The following is a 20,213-nucleotide window of genomic DNA, read 5'->3' on the forward strand; positions in this document are numbered from 1 at the left end:
ATGCAAGGAGGTATAGAATGGTCCTAGGGCCATTCTACCAAGCGTATTGTTGTGGGCCAAGAGTTAAGTTATCTGGCAAAAGGATGAATGGCTCAATTTCAAGAAAAACCTCCAAAATCTAAAAACTTGCTCCAAAATCTCAAGAATTGGGCCAAGCTGGGAATGGGATTTTGCTGGGAATGGGATTTTTCCCACTTTATCTAATATGGGATTGAGTGCTTCCAAAATCAATTAAAATCTTAAATGACTTAGCTTAATAATCTACTAGAGTCTGGATAATGGAGAACCGTTGGTTCTAATATTTGTGGCATGGATATGCCCTCTTTCTGCAGCTTCATTCAGGTCTCAGCACAGCAGCAAGGGCTACGACTTTAGAACCAGGGCACCCGACCTCTAGAGTTACTCCAACATTGTTGTGGGGGTGTTGGGAATCGTTCTCCCTGGTGTTTCCCCAATCTTGGTGGGAGTACACTGGGGTGACTTTGGGTGAAACCTGACGGAGCATGGTAAGATTGTTGTCTAGACTGGCTGCTGGGAGCAAGAGCTATTTGAGGGCTCCGATAATTGTGAACTAAGTGCCCACCGACTTCATGACATTGGTAGTATCTCTACTCTCTCTTGAGTCTCATATGCGCCTCATAAGGTAAGAATGGTTGGAGTGAAGTTTGCATGAAGGATTTCTTTGGAAGTTCCATCCTTCTTGAGTCTCGAGACTAACTGGGGGTTCATCTTGCAGCCCTCTTTGACACATACAGCCTCTTAGTAACCTTGGCAATTTGCTGGGGGTTTTGCGCAGAGACTAAATTGAGAATGCTTTTGCAAAGTCTTCGTCCATGGTAACAACTTCTGAGATGGATGAAGGCTTAGCATTCTTTACTAAGGTATCCAGGGGTGGGTTTAATTTGTTGACAAATATATTCAATAGAGTTGTCTCATCCAGAATAGCTAGGGCAAACAGAGAAGATCAGAGTAAGATTGGTGATATTCTTCGATACTGCAATCTCCCTGGGATAACTTTAGGAATTGGTTTATCTTGTACAACCTCATTAATATTGGAGGAAAAAACCTTCTTCTCAGAAACATCTTCATATCCATCTACCTTAGCTGATTCTGATTTAGGTTACCTGACTGACAAGGATTTTTCCAAATAGACTTTGCTATGCCCATGAGTTTAAGCCATGCAAGATCCATCTTACTTCTCTAATTATATCCAGCCACTTCAAAGTATTCGTCCATGGCATCACTCTAGGCTTCATGGCATCACTCTAGGCTTCTGTTGCTTCCCTTAGTCTGGTCTCTTCTCCTCTAAAGGGACCTGTATGTGCCTTCTTATGCAAGGATTTCTTTATGTCATGTGATCTAACTCTTCCTGGTGGGGAACTAAGGGGATACATGGTATCCTGATCCAAGGAACTCAATTAACTTGGGTACAAAACCTTATAAGGTCTTAGCTTTTCAAAGGACTTATTATTAAAACAATTGAAAGCAGAGTCCACACAAGAATTCATTTTCCAATAACTTTATTTCCATTAACAAGATTTAGTTACAAGAGCTACTAGACCCTGATTCTTCTTCTCATACAACAACGATACTCACGCGTAGGCATCCCATTGTAAACTTTCTCGGTTGCACTGGGGGTAACTATGGTTTGGGGGATAAAGTAGCTTACAAGTTTAAATGTTAGGGTATAGGGCCCATATCTTAGAGGGAGATAAAGTAGCTTACAAGTTTGGGGGATAAAGTAGCTTACAAGTTTAAATGTTAGGGTATAGGGCCCATATCTAAGAGGGAGAAAGGACCCATAAAGTACTAGCTCTTCTACAACATTCAACCTCAAGTGGATCATGGCCAAGGAGAATTTCTCTCAAAAGAGCCTCATGTTAGAGGTATAAGTGTGGATCCTCACTCCCGTGTACCACATGAATCTCTGCACCTAGGGTGTCAAAAAGAATAGCTATTCTTTGAAGTGTTGTATAAGCACTCTAATGGGTCCATGGAGACGAGATGCTTGAAGGCAAATGCTATCATGTCCTCTTCCTATGAACAACCCGATGATCCCTGATAGATGTGTCCTAATCATCACCACTCCATTCTCGGCCATCTGAAATACAATTAACTCTACATAAGTCTATGCACAAGGCATTTTAATCAATAATTTTAACTATTTCTTTTAATGGTATCACTACAATTGGGTGGTTTTTACAACCAAGCTCTGATACCAACTGTATAAGGACCACCTACCCCATTGGGTGGTATCACTCCATTCCAGTTGTTGTAAATCACTACAATTGGGTGGTTTTTACAATCAAGCTCTAATACCAATTGTATAAGGAACCCCTACCCCATCCTAGACTAGTTATGCATTAGAATTCCAAAATGATAGGGTAGATGATCCCTACACTCAGGGCCTTGCATTGCACTATTTCAACACTAGGTGAATCTAGCCACTCTCTATAGCTGAGCTAGAAGAGACCTCACGAGAGAAATGAAAGCAATTCCTCCAAGAATTGTCACCGAACTTAATACTGCTTGTTCATTAACACTCAAAAGTATAAGGCATCATAATAACAGCTCCCTGCTCTCTGCGGACTTAGCGAGGGCTAAAATGCTCATGGATCACACTTGATAATGAACGATATCGACTCCTAGATCATCCTTGACTTGAATTAGTTGTTCCCAATTCTTTTTTTGGTTGTTGACATGGTATGAACAATCTTGATTTCTTTTAAGTCGGGATCCGTAAAAGTGAGCCTAACCCCTTCCTTCCCAAGGGTTAGCCAGCCACCCAACCACTCAATTAAGGATCCGAATTTAGTTTGTTTTTGGGAAAGGGAGGTTACCAAGGAATACCTTGCCCCCCTAGTCGGCACTAGTTCACATGCATTCAATAAAATAGCACACCGGCTAATCTACCACAAACATGCACCCCATTACGCATGCACATCTCTGAAGATGTTTCTTTTGAAGGCAGGCAAGGGATGAATGAAATATATATACATATGCCATCTATCCACCATATCTAAAACTAACCAATGTTGCTAGCCCATGTCCATAAAAATATCCAATCTGGCCAATGATGCTGGTCCATGTCCACATAAATACTCAACCATTTGCTGGCTCAGGTGCCACTATCACGACCATTTTCCCAACTCAAGTTAAATAAAATACGGCCATATGCTCAGCTCAGGTTAAATAAAATATGGCCTATACCCAACCTAGGTTAAATATCCCTACAGAGCTAAAGCAAGAGCTGCACACTGTGGAGAAGAAGAACGTCTATCAATGAGTATTCATTGAAGATCAAGGGTATTGTTGAATCCCTTGGATCTATAAATGTATCTGTGGAGGATGACGACTTAGTAAGCGTTTGTCTAAATGGGCTTGGAAAGGAATACAAGCCATTCAAGACATCTGTTGCTGTCAGGGAGAATGTTTCCAACTTTCGAGATCTTGTGTCTATGTTGATCATAGAAGAGAAGACTCTGAGTGAAGATTCTTCTACATAGATCAGGAACACATCAAAACATGCCTTCTACTCCAATTCAAGTAGAGGTCGAGAAAGAGGTCATGGTGGTCGAGGTCAAGGTGGTGGCCGATTTGGAAATCAAAATTTTGGATAACAGCAGTCCAATGACTCACAACAACAATTATACACAGGTGGTGGAAGAGGCCAGTCTCAAGGCAAGGGGAGCAAAGAGGACGTGGAAATTGGAACAGATAATAGCTAGGAGGAGTAGACTCTAAAGACTGTCATTATTGTGGCAAACCAAGTCACTAGGCTAGAGAGTGTAGAAAGAAGCAAAGTGACATGAAGAATGGGAAATTGCAGCAAAATAATTATGCGTCCTCAAGTAAGCAGGTTGAGGAAAGATATGAGCATTTATTTGTTGTGCAGCACATGTTGAATTCAGTGAGACTGTAGATGTGTCCATAGGTGCTGTTGATGATGTATGGTATTTGGATTCAGGAACCTCTAACCACATGACCTGTCATGGTGAGTGGTTTAGAGATGTGAAAAATTTGGACATACCAGGTTATGTAGAGACTGGAGACGACACAGCTCATCCCATTGCTCATATTGGGAATGTGCCATTAGCTATGCAAAATGGCAAGATGAAGTACCTGTCTGATGTTCTTCATGTGCCCAACAACATCACAAAGAACTTGGTTTTTGTTGGGCAGATGATTGAGCAAGGTTTGCAGGTTTGATTCAACCCTGATGGCTGCTATGTTGAAGACTTCAAGGACAAATGTTGATTGGTTGCCAAGGGCAAAAGAGTGGGAAGAATGTTTACTTTGGATGTGAGCATGCCGAGCTTAAAGCTGCTATATATGCACAAGGTGCAGTTGTTGTGGATATAAGGCATAAGCGTATTGGTCATGTAAATGAGCAGCGATTGAAGTCTATGTAGAACTCTGAAATTATTACAGGTTTGCCAAAGTTTAAGGTGGATGGAATACATAAGGTATGTGAAGCATGCCAATTTGGGAAGCAAAAAAAGAACATGTTTCCACATGATAGAAATGTAAGCAAGAGGGCACTTGATGTGGTGCACTCAGATGTATGGGGGCCGACCAAGACGACATCAATGGGAGGATGTCACTAATATGTATCATTCATTGATGACCACACTAGGAAAGTGTGGGTGTACTTCATGAAGGAGAAAAGTGAAGTGTTTACTCACTTTCAAAATTTCAGAATGTTGGCTGAAAAGCAAACAGGTGTGTAGGTTAAGTGCCTAAGGTCAGATGGAGGGGGAGAATACTTCTCCAATGAGTTTTTGATGTATCTGAAAAAGCATGGAATTCAGAGGCAATTTACATGCAGGTACACTCCACAGCAAAATTATGTTGCTGAGAGAAAGAACAGGTACATTGCACAGGTAGCTTGCGCATTGATGGCTGAGAAGAGCAGTAGATTCACCGGAGTCCCTCCCGAGGACGATTCTCCTTCCTCGCCTTTCCGGAGGTCATCTTTCACAGCGAGTGGAGTATTCGGGCCTCCGCGGCCAGTGTCATCTTATTCTTTGTTGTGCGTAGTAGAGCCCTCTTCCAAATCCAGTGCTTCAAAAGACACGCTGGAGTCACCAATTAGAGAGGAGCACAAACTTGGCAATGCTCCTTAACCACTATGTTGGTTTATGGTTTTGTCTATTGACTGCAAAATCTATTGATGAAGGCTTGAACTTGTTGTTGTTTGTGCGCATGTAATTTTTAGATGTTTGCGATTGCATCATCTTTCAAACCATCTGGTAGAACACGGGCCAGTTGAGAATTTATCAGAGCACATCGAAAGGGCTGCAAACAAAAACCCTGGAGGTAATGTTCTTTAGTCCACCATCCTGGTCATATGAGTGTGTACACCTTGATGTTCTATGGGTGATCATTTTTCTCTTGTTAAGCATGTATCCTTGTGTGTTGCAGGTGTATTTGAAAACAAAGGAAAATACATCGTTAAACCAAGACCTCCAGTTTCAACACCTTCTGACATGGTTGAAAGTGAAATAAGGTTTAGAGAAATGCTAGAGTGTTCCTTTGCCGTGTAGCCTTGAGCACCTATTAGGTGAAAGTGCACGAATGGAGATGCCATAGTGTGAAGTTCATGGCACAGACACGAGTGAGCAAACACGAGTGAGATTGTACAAGAAGGCATAAATCTTGGCTCAAGCACCAAAGGGGACAGAGTGGGTTGTGACTACAGATTCTCTATGGTTGAAGCAGCTATGGAAACAAGTACTGGTTTGGTGAACGAGAGTGTTAAGAATGCAGCGGATGGAATAGATGTAAGTATGGGGATTCCAATCACACCAATGTCTCATAAAGATGCATGCATTGCACGTGAGGAGGAGGAAACTATGGACTGCACATCTTCTACTCCTGATAATATTACCCTCTCTGATATGGCTGCGCATTTATTACTTCAATGTATTTTGGAATGTAGGAATAATATGAAGCCTTGTATTTGTATGTAGAGTTGGACCACACAAAGGGCACTGAGGCGAAGAAGCAAAAGAATGCAAAAAAAGAAGCGGAGGAAAAGAACACTGAAAGTATGCCACCTCAGGCAAATTCTATCCCTTATCATCAAGAGCTTCGTGCATGCAAGAAGTGATTAATCACCCTAGGATTAAATCAGCCACCATGCACTTTTTGTAGTTAAATTTGCCAACACTCATTTTTTAATCACTTTTACGAGCAAAGCCAACCCTCTTGTATTTGCATCATCTTCAAGTAATGGAAATTTTGTGCAATCGATGTTTCTTGCTTCATCTTCTTATTATTGAGAACCTTAATTTCATGTGTAGATTCTTCCCTATTAAATAAGGCTTTAAGGTCTTGTTATTATTGAGAACCTTAATGTCATGTGTAGATTCTTCCCTGTTAAATGAGGCTTTAAGGTCTGTTCAGGAAGACATCAGGGCCTTGTCATGTTATGTGCGATGCTGGCCCATTCAGGATGACATCGGCTACATCTCATGTTATGTTCGAGAGTGCCACACTCAACCAAGGCCAAATTTTTGACAGAAGCAAAAGGCTAACTATGACTTTTCATACCGTCGACACTTGTATACATCTACAGAGGCAAAGTTGTGCATGGTGTGGCCTAGTGGCCCTGTGATTTTTCCTATGATTTATCTAGGATACTTGAGGTTTTTGATTTTCATGGCACTCCCTAGGCCTACTAACCTATTCTCACCACTTCCAAAAAGTGAATAACCCAGATCTTTAGTGCTGGATATGAATGGGTTGCTAATGTATCCTCACTGTCTAAATGCAAGGAGGGTTCCACCATGGACAATGTATTTTGATAGGGTGCTTGTAAACAGTTACACACTACAAGCATAGAGATGCTAAGGACTTTATCACATGGGCAAGAAAAAACTTTGATGTGTACATTTGGAGCTATGCTTTACTTCAAAATGTCAAACAAAGGTTTTCTATAGCATTTGGATCTATACAACACTTGATTCATGGATTTATGGGCTAGGAAATGTGCATGTCAGTAGACTTTGATTTTCAACAGAAGAAACGTGTGTTTTTTTAAAACTTGCAGACCTTTTGGGAAAATTGTCCAGAGTACAATGAGCACACTAACATTCTATTGGATGACAATGTGTACAAGTGCATGATGAACGAAACAGGTACATTTCACATTATGCCAAAGTTCAGGGCCATGGATGATACTAACTTACAACTTCTCCTACTACAAGTGGTCCCATGGCTTTGGGGTTGGTTGATATCAGAGAATCGAATGTACTATGCCTCGGAGGATGCCTTCAGAGCCGAGTGAGATAGAGAAGTACAGGGAGAGGCATGGTACTGTGACGCAAAGTTGGGGATTTTACTTTGGTCACTTCTTGGAATGAAAACATTCTTACATAAAACCTCACTACCTCCTTACCTCCCTCTCTCTCCCTAGATTAAGATGAAAATAAACACATTAAAGGTGATGTCATAACTCATGGAAGGGAAGAGAAAGGGCTCCAGAAAAGCAAGAATTTTGTCTAATCTTGCCGCTCCAAACAAGAGGGCAATCCTTTGTTCGTAGAAAACCTTTCTACTCAAGACTATGTGGACCGAAACATATGGGGAGTATTGGTATGGCTCATCTGTGCGAATCGGGCAATTAGGGTGAAACATTGTGGAGTGGAAAGTGATAAAAATGACTTACAAATGATTAAGATGCATGGGGGTTATAATTTCACCAAAAAATTAAGAGAATTTAATCATAATTAGGAGAGAAATGGCCAAAAGTGCAGAAAAAACAGAGATAAATAGAGAATTATAATTTTTTATACATGTGGCTATACTAAAATTGAACTATATAAATATGTAGAGCTTAAAGAGAGCTTCGCACCCATATAAAAACTTTTCAAATCGGACAACCGAGCAAGAAGTTATAAGCATTTTAGTGCAGGGGTATAAAACTGTCCTAAAAGGCCTAAAAATTAGCAATTTTAGTAAAATTTCTAGTTATTGATGAAACATGAGATGGAAAACTTAATGACATATATGGAAAGAGCATTGAGAGAGCATTCTAGTCATATGAATAGTTTTAGAAAAGATAATTTAAGCAAAGAGAAATTACCAATTGAAAGTAGGAGATTGAACCGCCAAAAACTACATCCTTCTCTCCATTGCATGAGACTCCATTTTAGTGGTTCCTCTTGCCTTGCATCTTCATTGATGATACAAAATAGAGAGTAAGGGTTAACATTACGCAGTGGATGACCTAAAGTCTACTCATGGTTCCCAATGTCTTTCCACTTGCTCACCTACCGCTAAAACCAATGGTACCTCCAAAGGTCCAAAGAAGGGCGGCAATAACACAAGGGCTACCTTAAGAAGTCACAAGCCCACCAAGATAATAACTCCTTATCTCTCTTAATTTGGGTCATGATGAAGGATTTCAAAGTTAGGAAAGGCATGAAGAGATAATGCTAAACGAAGCCACTACATATAACAAGAGTGCTCAATAGGAGATTGATAGTAGTGACACAAAAATACCCAATTGAGGAGGCTCTTCTAATTGAAAATGAAATGGGAGAGGAGGGCTCATTTTATAGGTGGAAAGTCACCCTCTCTCACCGTGTTACAAATTACAATTGTGGAAATCTTCCACCTTCCGTGACATAAGGGAGGATGTCATATCAATTGTCCATTTGGGCTAAGTCTTCTATTGATTATTAAATTGAAGGCTTCTTTGACTTTGAGGATATATTGAGACAATTGTCAAGCCTAAGTGGCATGTAGGTGGAGACCCCAACTTACACATGGCAAGAGTCTCTTCTTCCATGTAAGCATTCTAGAAGCATCTTTTTTAATTATGCACCTACACACACTCCTCCATGTGCCTTCCACACTCCTCCCTATGCCATCCACATGCCCTTATTTGTAGCTACATGGTGAATGCAAATTTAAAAGTACAAAATAAAGCCATATAAGCATGAAGGCCCACTTTTATTTTCCACCTCACCCTACTAACAAAGCATACCAAGGTATTTATATATAAACATACTCATGGTATTTACAATGTGCACCTCTGCACATGAGATAAAACCTTTGGAAATCCAAAATATTAGAAGAAAAAGTCGTTGTCAGGGTAGTGCCACGCCGTAATTCCATTATGGACGCTGCCCCAACAAGCTTCTTGAACAAGCTTCCATCTTATTATCCTTGTAAAGACACCAAATTATATACAAAGTTAAAATTTTAAGATATTAATTTTTTGTGTCACAGTATATACAACAAAAGGTCAGCCACCAGCATGAAGGGTGCCAGTTTGTCTACTATGAGGAATTGGAGCTCAGATGGCAAGAGAGAGAGAAAGAATGTAATTTTGGTCGCAGTGCTGGTCGAGGTAGGAGATAGTAGATGAACTACTGAAAAATGTCTATAGTTGGAGTGCACCATACAACAAATGTGTATATTGATACATTTTGGAACCAATATTGGAAAATGTTAACCAATGGTGCCTGTATTTATAGGGATGTAAAATATTGACAATGTAACATGTGATTAAACTTTTGGCTTGATACATTAATATACATGTTTTCCCAACCTTTCACGTATTTTAATTACTATCACAAGCTTTTTTATGGTCCTAAATTTCACTTTTCTATGAGTAAATACAAGTTGGATGTGGTCTATATTTGTGCAATTATGGACCAATTTTTATTAGTGAAGACTCTCTAGCTTGGATTGCATGTACCACTTATCTTGACCACTTTAAAGTGCTACAGCCTACACACTGTACACTCTATGTACCACTTATAAGTGGTACATGCAGTACAGGAGTGTTTAGCATGTACCACTTGTCTTGACCACTTTAAAGTGCTACAATCTACACATTGTACACACTCTATGTACCACTTATAAGTGGTACATGCAATATAGGAGTGTTTAGCATGTACCACTTTAAAGTGGTCCAAACTTTGCAAGGTGAAGAGTGTCTACCCTAGACTGCATATACCACTTATCTTGACCACTTTAAAGTGCTACAACCATATATAGCTTCATGCACATCTACTGCAATCCTAAAAACCTTTGGCTCATCAGTCATCATCAGCCTTTGGAGCGCCACGTGCTCGAAGGCAAAAGTAATCATCTCATCAAGGGTCGGCCCTGGGATGGTCCTCGTCGGCTGGAGGAGGGCCATATCTGAGAACATAAATCCCTACTTAATGTGGAAGCACTTTGGCAGATACAGAGGCTCTAGCAAAGAAACCTCTGCAGGCATTTGCAAGGCATTTGGGTGCAGATATTTTGGACATTTTGGGCATTTTGGCACTGTGAGAGCCATATTTGCTGCATTCTTGCTGAGTTAGTGGTGCATTGTATTGCACATTCAGAGGACTGAGATTGTAGGCAAATTTGAGTTTGTTATACTCAGTGGAGTACAGTTGCATTGAGAGTCTTTGCATTTGGGTTTTTGATACACAGGTACAACATTGTGCTAAAGCACAATGGCAGGTCAACAGCAGAGTGATGTATTCACGTACTTGTCTAAGTTGGATGGCACGAATTACTCCTTATGGAGTTTCATGCTTAAAAATGTGCTCGTGGCAAAAGGTCTTTGGGATTTTGTTTGTGGCGATGAGCCTCGTCCAGGTCCATTGGCTCTAGAGACTCCTCCTCAGGGGGGTGCTCGTGGAATAGGACAATAGGCACCAGTTCAGCCAGGGCAGCTGCCTATCCAAAGAACCGGTGCTCAAAAGACATGGGATGCCAAAGATGCACAAGCTTTGTCACTCATTGCATTGTTTGTACAGAGGTCTATCATACCTCACATTGAGGATTGCCAAAGAGAAGGAGGAGGAGTCTGGGATGTCTATCTCAGATGCCTCTAAAGCACCCACGGAGACTGCATCTTTTGTTGTAGACAGGGATTACTGCTTCTACACATGCAGTTATGATGCCTCTTGGTCTTCACAGGCACTCAGTGTGACTGAGCATGCATGTACTTGGTATTTAGATAGTGGTGCTTCAAAGCATATCACATCTCACAGGGATTTGTTTTGCAGTATATGCCCTGCCCCTGTTGGCAAGTCAGTTCAATGTGCCAACAACGCTTCATATCCAGTTCGTGGCATTGGGGAGATTCAGCTCACAGCCATTGATGTCTCTATTCTCCGCCTTAGGGATGCCTTATATGTACCAAGGATAAAGAAGAATTTGTTGTCCATTTCTTCTTTAGCACAGTGTGGTATGTAGGTCAATTTTGATGATGACAGATGTCAGAGACAAAGACAATGCTTTGACTTTGATGCTTACTGGTACATTATGTCATGGACTTTATCAAATGGATGCATTTCAGCCAGTGGATTAGTCCGCTTATCATGCATCCACTCTCATGCCAGCTATGGTTGATGCTGAGTGTTATATGTACATTATGTATGCTATGTTATATACACATAATGTGTGCATATACTGGGAGGCTAACCCACATTAGGCTTGTGAGCATGGGAGCATGGGAACAAGCTCTAGTGGAGCATGGGTTAGGACTAACCTTAAGGTTTAAGATTAGGGTCAGGCATCCAAGGGTCACACATGAGAAATGGAAAGTCAAGAGTCACTTGAGGGCCCTCCTATATAATAGGGGCATGGGGCACACTCAAGGGAGCTTGGGGGCTTGGAGGCTAGGAAGCTTGAGGCTTATGCTATGGTCTCTTGTGTAGAGATCCATATCTACTCATCTACCATTTCACACTATAGCTACATGCTATAGGATTGGAGTTATACCTCTTGATGGTATTGGACATCAAGGTAGAGGTATGATGTATTTCATTTATGATTCATGTGTGCATCCCTTGGGCTCGGGGGTGGTTGGGTGGTTGAGTTTATGCCTGATTTATGCATGTTTATGCATAACAATTATCTAGAGAGATCTTAGGGTTTTAACAGTGGTATCAGAGCAATCTCTATTTAATTATTGATTTTTTTTAGTAAATTTTAATATTTACTAATAAAATATTATTTTTTGTTGATTTGTGTTGATGAATTGCACGTGGATCATCGATATGGTGATTGGAACGTGTATAACTACAATTCAATGGACGAATCGACGTTGCGGGGGAATACCGTGAGTTAATGCTATTTTTTCCTATTTTTTATGGTTAAAATCGAGCATTAATGGATTTTTTTACAAAAATTCCATAAAGTTTATGGTGGATATTTTTGTAGAATGGATTCCTTGAATTTCTAAAATTTTTAGAAATTTTTTCCTAATTTTTAAGGAATTTTTTGAGCATTTTTATGATGAAAAATGTATTTTTATACATTTTTGCGAGTTTTTTCCGCGAGAATGCGATCAAATTTCTGTCAATTTCTACTGAAATTCAGTAGGGGACAGCGTGTTGATGCATGAATTGCTCTCCCGTGTGCGTGGGGTTCTCTCCGCCTCTCAAATCTGATTTTTCTTTCTCTTTTTCGGGTGAAAAATCTCTTTAAAATGATTTTTTAACATTAATCAGAATTAATCTTAATTATGATTAAGATATGTTAATTAAAAAGTTAATCAAAAGATTAAGTTAATCTTTGATTAACAGAGAAGGGAGGAGGAAAGAGATTGGAAGGAAGAAGAGGGAGAGGAAAGTAGGGAGAAGGAGGAGAGGAGGGAGTTTCTCTCTCTCCCTCCACGTTTCTGCGCACAGGCCGGGGGGAGGGGGCTGTGCTGCAGCCGGGCGAAAAAAATCGTCCCCCCCCTTAAAAAAATCAAATTGGCTATAAGCCAATAAAGGTTATTTTTTTTCATTTTTTTTCATTTTTTTAAAAAAAATGAGTTTTTTATTTTAAAAAAAAAGCTTTTTGAAAATATTTCAAAAAAAGCCTGGAAAATACTGAGAATATGGGATTTGAGAAAAAAAAATCTCTGAAAATTCCTGGAAATTTCTTTCTTGAAAATTTTTGGCTTTTCATCTTCCGAAAAACCTTTGGCTTTCCGTTTTCCCAAAGCCTTTTGGCTTTCCGAATTCCGGAAAAACTTTTGACCTTCCGTATTCCGGAAACCTTTGACCTTTCACATTCCGATTTTTTTGGTCTTTTCATTTTCCCAAAACTTTTGGCTTTCCGTATTCCGGGAAAACCGTTTGAATTCCGAAATTTTTTGACCGTTCGTATTCTAAATGCGTTCGGGGTAATTTAAAAATTTCAAAAAAAATTCTTAAAAATTAGTGAAAAATTAGACAAAGGTTATTTTAAATTTTGGAAAAATGTGGGGTTGGTGTTTGGCATGTGGTGTGTCCATTCGGGCGCCCGTGACCATTCAAATTCTCTTAAAATTATATTTTTTGACCCAAAAAATTAAAAAAATCCATTAAAATTGAAAATTTTCATTGGATTTGAGAATTGTCGAGCGGAATTGGAAATTTCGTGAATGATGGGATTCTCAGGGAAAATTAGGAAATTTCTAGAAATTATTTTTAGAAATCCTAAAAATTGGTATTTTTAAAATATCAATGGTATTTTGGTAAATGAAATTGCTAAAAATTTTCTGGAAAAATATAGGTTTGGAATGCCATGAGATAGGTTTGGTGGAATTCAAAATTATTATATTTTGAGGCCCTGTAAAATTTGGAAAAATTTAGAAAAATTCATGATAATTCTTTTTCTCGAGAATTTAATATTTTCGAGGGTTATTTAATGTTGAAGTACGTTTTCTCGTACTGATATTAGATAGATGCGAGTTATTCGCATATTTTATTAATACGATTATACCTCGTATTAATGGATATTTATGTTTGGATTAATTCTAAACGATGTATTCATGATTTTTTACCATTGTTTAGCCATTCTTTTTGGACATGTTCCTTAATTTCTTTTGATGGCTATAATTTACGTTCAAAGTGTGTTTCACCTTTGACACTTTTCCATGATAATTTATTTTGCACTTTTTTAAGTGTGGTTTGTGCTTAATTTTTTAAGCCTCTATCATGGGTTAGTTGATCGGTTTGTTTTGGTGGATTTTGGATGTTTTCCAAGTTTTATATGGACTCATCATGTTTTGCCTAGATCACTTATGTCTAGGGTTTTCTTATTGAGTGCTACACACATGTGTTTCACTTTCTTACTTTGGAGTTTTATTTGGACAACACAATGTTCATATACTCTGAATTGATGAGTTGGCCACCAATTTTAATGCTTCTTTTGACATGATGTCCATTAGATGGTATGCATTGATTTTTATGATCAACTATGGTTTTTATGGATTTGAGGAGCTTCTATGCTTTTATCCATGGTTTTATAAGGATCTTTTGATCTTTTGAATAATTACATGTGCTTTGAAGGTAGCATTTGCCTTCGTTTTTTGCACATAATTTTGGAGTATATTTCTTGTACTCTTGTGTATATTCCAACTCGGATACCTAGTTGCTTATATATCTAGGTGAGTTATTTTTTCTACCCTAACTTTATTGTGTTTTGGGTAGTTATCATTAGAAAGGCGCCAATAATTCAAAATTCTTTTCTAATGATATACTCGATAAGGGTTATTCCTTGATGTAGTCTCAAGTATATAGAGACAGGTTTAGTATGTGAAAGTCTGGATAAGGCCATATTATTCCTTTTATACAGGATTTTATTCATATTTCCTAGACGGCATACTAGGGAGTTTCAAATTGTTAAGGTATGTATGGATGGTATCATGGTGGTATGGGACGCTAGGGATCCCTCACATATATTATCTTATGGGATAATTTGGGCTCAAGATTGTTGCTTTGCTTACATCACTTAGCATGTTGACCTCAACATTCATAGACAATCTTATTTTCTAATTCACTCGAAGTTATAGTGTGGGCATTCTCTAGATAAACTTCTTTTATCTATAGCCTGCATGTTATGATGAGGGCAATCTCATCGGCATTTTCACTTGTTGAAATCTCTTTCTTTAGAGTTCAAACAAGTTTATCTTGTTGTGGTCGGATAAGGAAATTTGAATTCTTCCTTTGTTGGCATTTCTTTCTTTAGTTCCGTACTTTAGGTGATTTACACAATCAACCTGATAGGTTTACGGATGGACATATGTGACTCATCGAGACGTTGATGACTTTCTATGTTGATATGGGTAACTCGAGACGTTGAGTATTCCATATGCAGATGTGGGTGTGTCGGGGCGCCAATGAATCCCTGGTTTCTGCTGTTATAATGCCATGCTTTCCTACTTTATTCCGAATGGTTTACAACGAGGAAGTTACTTTGAATGTGAATTGCTCTGATCATCCGCCGCAGTCTGATGGGCAAACAGAGTGTATGAATCAGATTGTAGAGTATATGCTTCGTGCATGTCTCTAGAAAATCATCATATTGGGAAATATTTCAATGATGGAATTTGCCTATAACAGTTTTAAATATATGGCTATTGGTTTTAGTCCGTGCATACTTATGTATGGGTTTTAACCCAGGGCACTTGTTAATGTCAGTCTTAAGAACATCGAGCTTGATGCATCGAGGGATTTCTTGCGTGATATGTAGGAAATTCTGACCGAGGCTCGGGATTCTATTAGGAGTTCTCATGATAGGGCATGGTTTTATGCTGATAGGAGACGCTCATCTCGGTCTTTTGAACCAGGAGCGTTGATTTATTTTAATGTTCCTAAAGATTTTCAGACTTTGTCAATGGAAAAATGCTCGAATTTATCTCCTAGATATTGTGGTCCATTTCGAGTTATATATCGGATTGGCACGGTTGCGTATGAACTAAAACTACCTCCAATTGTTAGAGTTCATCCAGTCTTTCATATCGATAGATTGAAAGGGAAACTGGGAGGTGAGGATGACACAGTTACTCCTCAAGAACTCGTTGAAGTCGATGAATTATCCTATGTTCCACACATGAACCTGATTAGGTACTTGAATTCAGGGAAAGGAAACTTTGTAGTTGACTAATCCCTGAGGTTAAAATAAGGTGGAAAGATAGGGAAATTGAGAATTCAACTTGGGAGTCGGTTGAGATTGTTCAGCGCAGTTCTCCTTCTTTTCATTGCAAGAGTGCAATGTTTTGAGAGAGGGGAAGTATGTTATATGTACATTATGTGTGCTATGTTATATACACATTATGTGTGCATATACTGGGAGGCTAACCCACATTAGGCTTGTGAGCATGGGAGCATGGGAACAAGCTCTAGTGGAGTATGGGTTAGGACTAACCTTAAGGTTTAAGGTTAGGGTCAGGCATCCAAGGGTCACACATGAGAAATGGAAAGTCAAGAGTCACTTGTTGAGGGCCCTCCTATATAATAGGGGCATGGGGCACACTCAAGGGAGCTTGGGGGCTTGGAGGCTAGGAAGCTTGAGGCTTATGCTATGGTCTCTTGTGTAGAGATCCATATCTCCTCATCTACCATTTCACACTATAGCTACATGCTATAGGATTGGAGTTATACCTCTTGATGGTATGGGACATCAAGGTAGAGGTATGATGTATTTCATTTATGATTCATGTGTGCATCCCTTGGGCTCGGGGGTGGTTGGGTGGTTGAGTTTATGCATGTTTATGCATAACAATTATCTAGAGAGATCTTAGGGTTTTAACACTGAGTTATGGCATGCTCGGATGGGGCATGTAAACTTTGGTAGTCTTATGCTTATGCAGCGACATAGCATGTTCACAGACCTACCTCTTATGGAGAAGCCTCCAGATCACATATGTGAAGGATGTATTTTGGGAAAAATGCATCGGTTTTCTTTTCCACATGATTAGGCTCTAAGAGCAATTGCAAAGTTGCAGCTTATACACAGTGATCTTTGTGGTCCCATGTAGACGAAGTCATTAGGATGTTGCTTCTACTTTGCTACATTTATTGATGACCTCTCGTACATGCTGGGTCTATCCGTTGACACGGAAATCACAGGTATATGATGCATTTTTGGCCTTTGTAGCACTTGTTGAAAATGAGTCAGGATGTCAGGTTAAGACTCTCCGTTCTGACCAAGGGGGGGAATATGTGTCACACATGTTGAATTCCTTTCTTGAGAGTAGAGGTATCAAGCATCAGTATACTACTGCTTATACTCCACAGCAGAATGGGGTTGCAGAAAGGAAGAATCGGTGCATGGAGATGGCTAGATGTTTGTTGAAGGCAAAGAAGCTACCACATGTCTTTTGGATGGAAGCTGTTATGTGTGCTTGTCATATATTGAATCGATGTCCCACAAAGGCATCGATATCCATTACTCCTTTTGAGGCTTGGCATGGCCGCAAGCCTTTGGTATCACACTTTCGTACCTTTGGGTGTCTCGCATATGCACACATACCCAAAGAGTTGAGAAGGAAGTTGGATGACAAAGCCACAAATGCATTTTTGTTGGGTACAGCCGTGAGAGCAAGGGCTACCGGTTGTATGACCCAATGTCCAAGAAGATATTCAACAGTCGGGATGTGATTTTTGATGAAAAATCAGAATTATCCATGGCTGGTTATGATGTATATCAAGCTGAAAATGATGTGTTTGAAGGCCTACTGCCTATGGAATTTCACTCCACAGTTGGTACTCCAACCCATGAAGGTGCAGGGCAGCCAGCTAATCATGAAGGTGATGCAGAAATTCAGCAGCAGGAGATTGAGCAAGAGGTTGAGCCAAATGTGGGGCAACAGGCTCCACTAGTCAGACATACACCTAGATGGTAATTGAATACATTACAGGACAGCCACCTAGATGCTCCTCTTGATGGCCGTACTCGTAGGGAGACACGGACCAATGAGCATGCACATGTCATGGATTTGAATATGGTTATGGCAGCTAGCTTACATGATGATGATGAGCCTGATTCATTTGTGGATGCACGAGACAGTGTGCATTGGAATAAAGCCATGCAGGATGAACTTGATTCTATTGAAAAGAATCATACATGGGATTCGGTTGATTTGCCCAAAGGCAAGAAAGCCATTGGTACAAAGTGGGTCTATAAGTTGAAAAGACATGCAGATGGATCCATTGATAGGTACAAAGCCCGTCTAGTTGCAAAGGGCTATGCACAGAAAAAGGGCATTGATTATGAGGAGACATTTGCTCCTATATCCCGTATATCGACACTCAGGAGTGTCATTGCATTGGCTGCACATCGTGGTTGGGTTGTTCATCAGTTGGACATTAAGACTGCTTTCCTACATGGGGACCTCGAGGAGGAAGTTTATGTACATCAGCCCATAGGTTTTGCAGAACATGGTCATGAAGGGAAAGTATGCAGGCTGAAAAAGGCCTTGTATGGTTTGAAACAGGCTCCACGAGCTTGGTATGCAAAGATAGATGCTTTCCTGCTTACTCAAGGCTTTGTGAACAGTCCATCTGAAGCCACTTTGTATGTAAAGAAAGAAGAGAAAGATCTGCTGGTCATCAGTCTACATGTGGATGATCTCTTGCTCACGGGATCAAATGATGCCAAAATTGCAGCTTTTAAAGAGATACTACAACAGACAATTGACATGTCTAACTTGGGGCCCGTACACTACTATTTGGGCATACAGTTTGTGCAGGATGACAGAGGCATTGGGTTGTTGCAATCTCGGTACCTTGCTAAACTTCTGGAGAAGTTTAAATTTCAGGATTGCAAGCCTATCAACACTTCTATGGAGCCCGGGCTGAAACTGTCACTACAAGATGACAGTATTTTGTTTGATGCCACTACATATGCTCAGGCTGTTGGGTGCCTTATTTACTTGTGTACTACATGGCCAGATATTCAGTATGCCGTATCTCAGTTGAGCAGATTCATGCACAACCTGCGATTGTCACATTGGCAAGCTGCGAAGCGTGTGTTTCGGTATTTGCAGGGTACCCGGTCTCTTGGATTGCTATATCCTGAGGGGAGTGACGCAGTTACATGCTTGCAGCGACTCAGATTGGGTTGGTGATTTTGATACCAGACATTCCACTAGTGGGAACTGTTTCTTTCTTGGCTGTTCATGCATTTCTTGGCTAAGCAAGAAGCAGACCATGGTGGCCACTTCGTCTTGTGAGGCAGAGTACATAGCAGCCTACACTACTACCGTTGAGTGTATATGGTTGTGCTGTCTTATGGTTGATATGGATATTTCAATGGAGGAGCCTACCCCTATCTATGCTGATAGTCAGAGTGCCATTGCCGTGGCCAGGAATCCCGTGTTTCATGCCCGCACAAAACACATTGAGATTCACTATCACCTTGTTCGGGAGAGACTCTAGGCAGGTGATATTAGTCTGATCTACTGCCCTACAGATCAGAATGTGGCAGACATCTTCACCAAGGCATTACCACGTCCAAAATTCGAAGCATTCCGCACTGCTTTGAATTTGTTTCCTTTTGGTGATAGTGATCACATATCACTCCAGGGGGGTTTGTTGGGTTTTATGCTGTATACACCCGGAGGAGTGCTAGTGATCATCAGTAGGTTACTGGGGCACTTTTTACTTCAGTTACTGGAGGTTTTTTCCAAGTTTAGCTTAGTTTCACTTATAGATGTTTATAAGTGGTTTGGTCCACCTGGCACCACTTATGGCCGGCCTATGTGAACACTCATTAGGTCACTCACTTATCACTATTATGTGGCGACTTTTGTACTTGCTTTTTATCATTATCATTGGGTTCCTCTCTCTCTTACTCTCTGTGTACTGTGTGTTGTGTGTACTCTCCACACACACCCTAACCCTAGCCATTGCAATCCCACACTTTCATGGACATCAACGATGAGGAGTAGAAATGTAAATATAAATTGGGATTCCATCCTATTATCCAACAACACCCAAATCAAATCTTGCAACAGCTTACTAATTTAATCACTATTGCAGGAATTTTCATATGAACATCGGGCAAGGAAAATCAACTCCAAAAGGACCTAAATGGAAGTCAAGGACTGGTCATAATCAGCAGAAATCTGGCCAGCCACCAAAAACGGAAGCTAAATGTGTCGAACAAGCTACCAAAGACCATGAGAAGAAAACAAAGGGCGAGGGCAAAGCATACGGACTGTCTCAACAGTAGAAACACTCTTACTTGCGCTAAGGAAGATGTTTCAAATGTGGTAGTAAAGATTGTGTGTATGCCAAATTCCTGGATGTACGAAGGCACGTGAAGAGAAGGCACAAAGAAATGCTATTTGTGATGTGCAGGGGAACACAGGTCAACCTATTGAATATTACAAATTATTTCAAGTGTGGAGCAACTCAAAGACAAATCAACCCTCTTTTTGTTTGATGATTGCTCTTCTCACAATTTCATATCTACTGAAATGACTGCAGCCA

Source organism: Cibotium barometz, chromosome 63, assembly GCF_041138505.1.
Source record: "Cibotium barometz isolate CiBa-2024 chromosome 63, ASM4113850v1, whole genome shotgun sequence".
In the NCBI taxonomy this organism is placed as follows: Eukaryota; Viridiplantae; Streptophyta; class Polypodiopsida; order Cyatheales; family Cibotiaceae; genus Cibotium; species Cibotium barometz.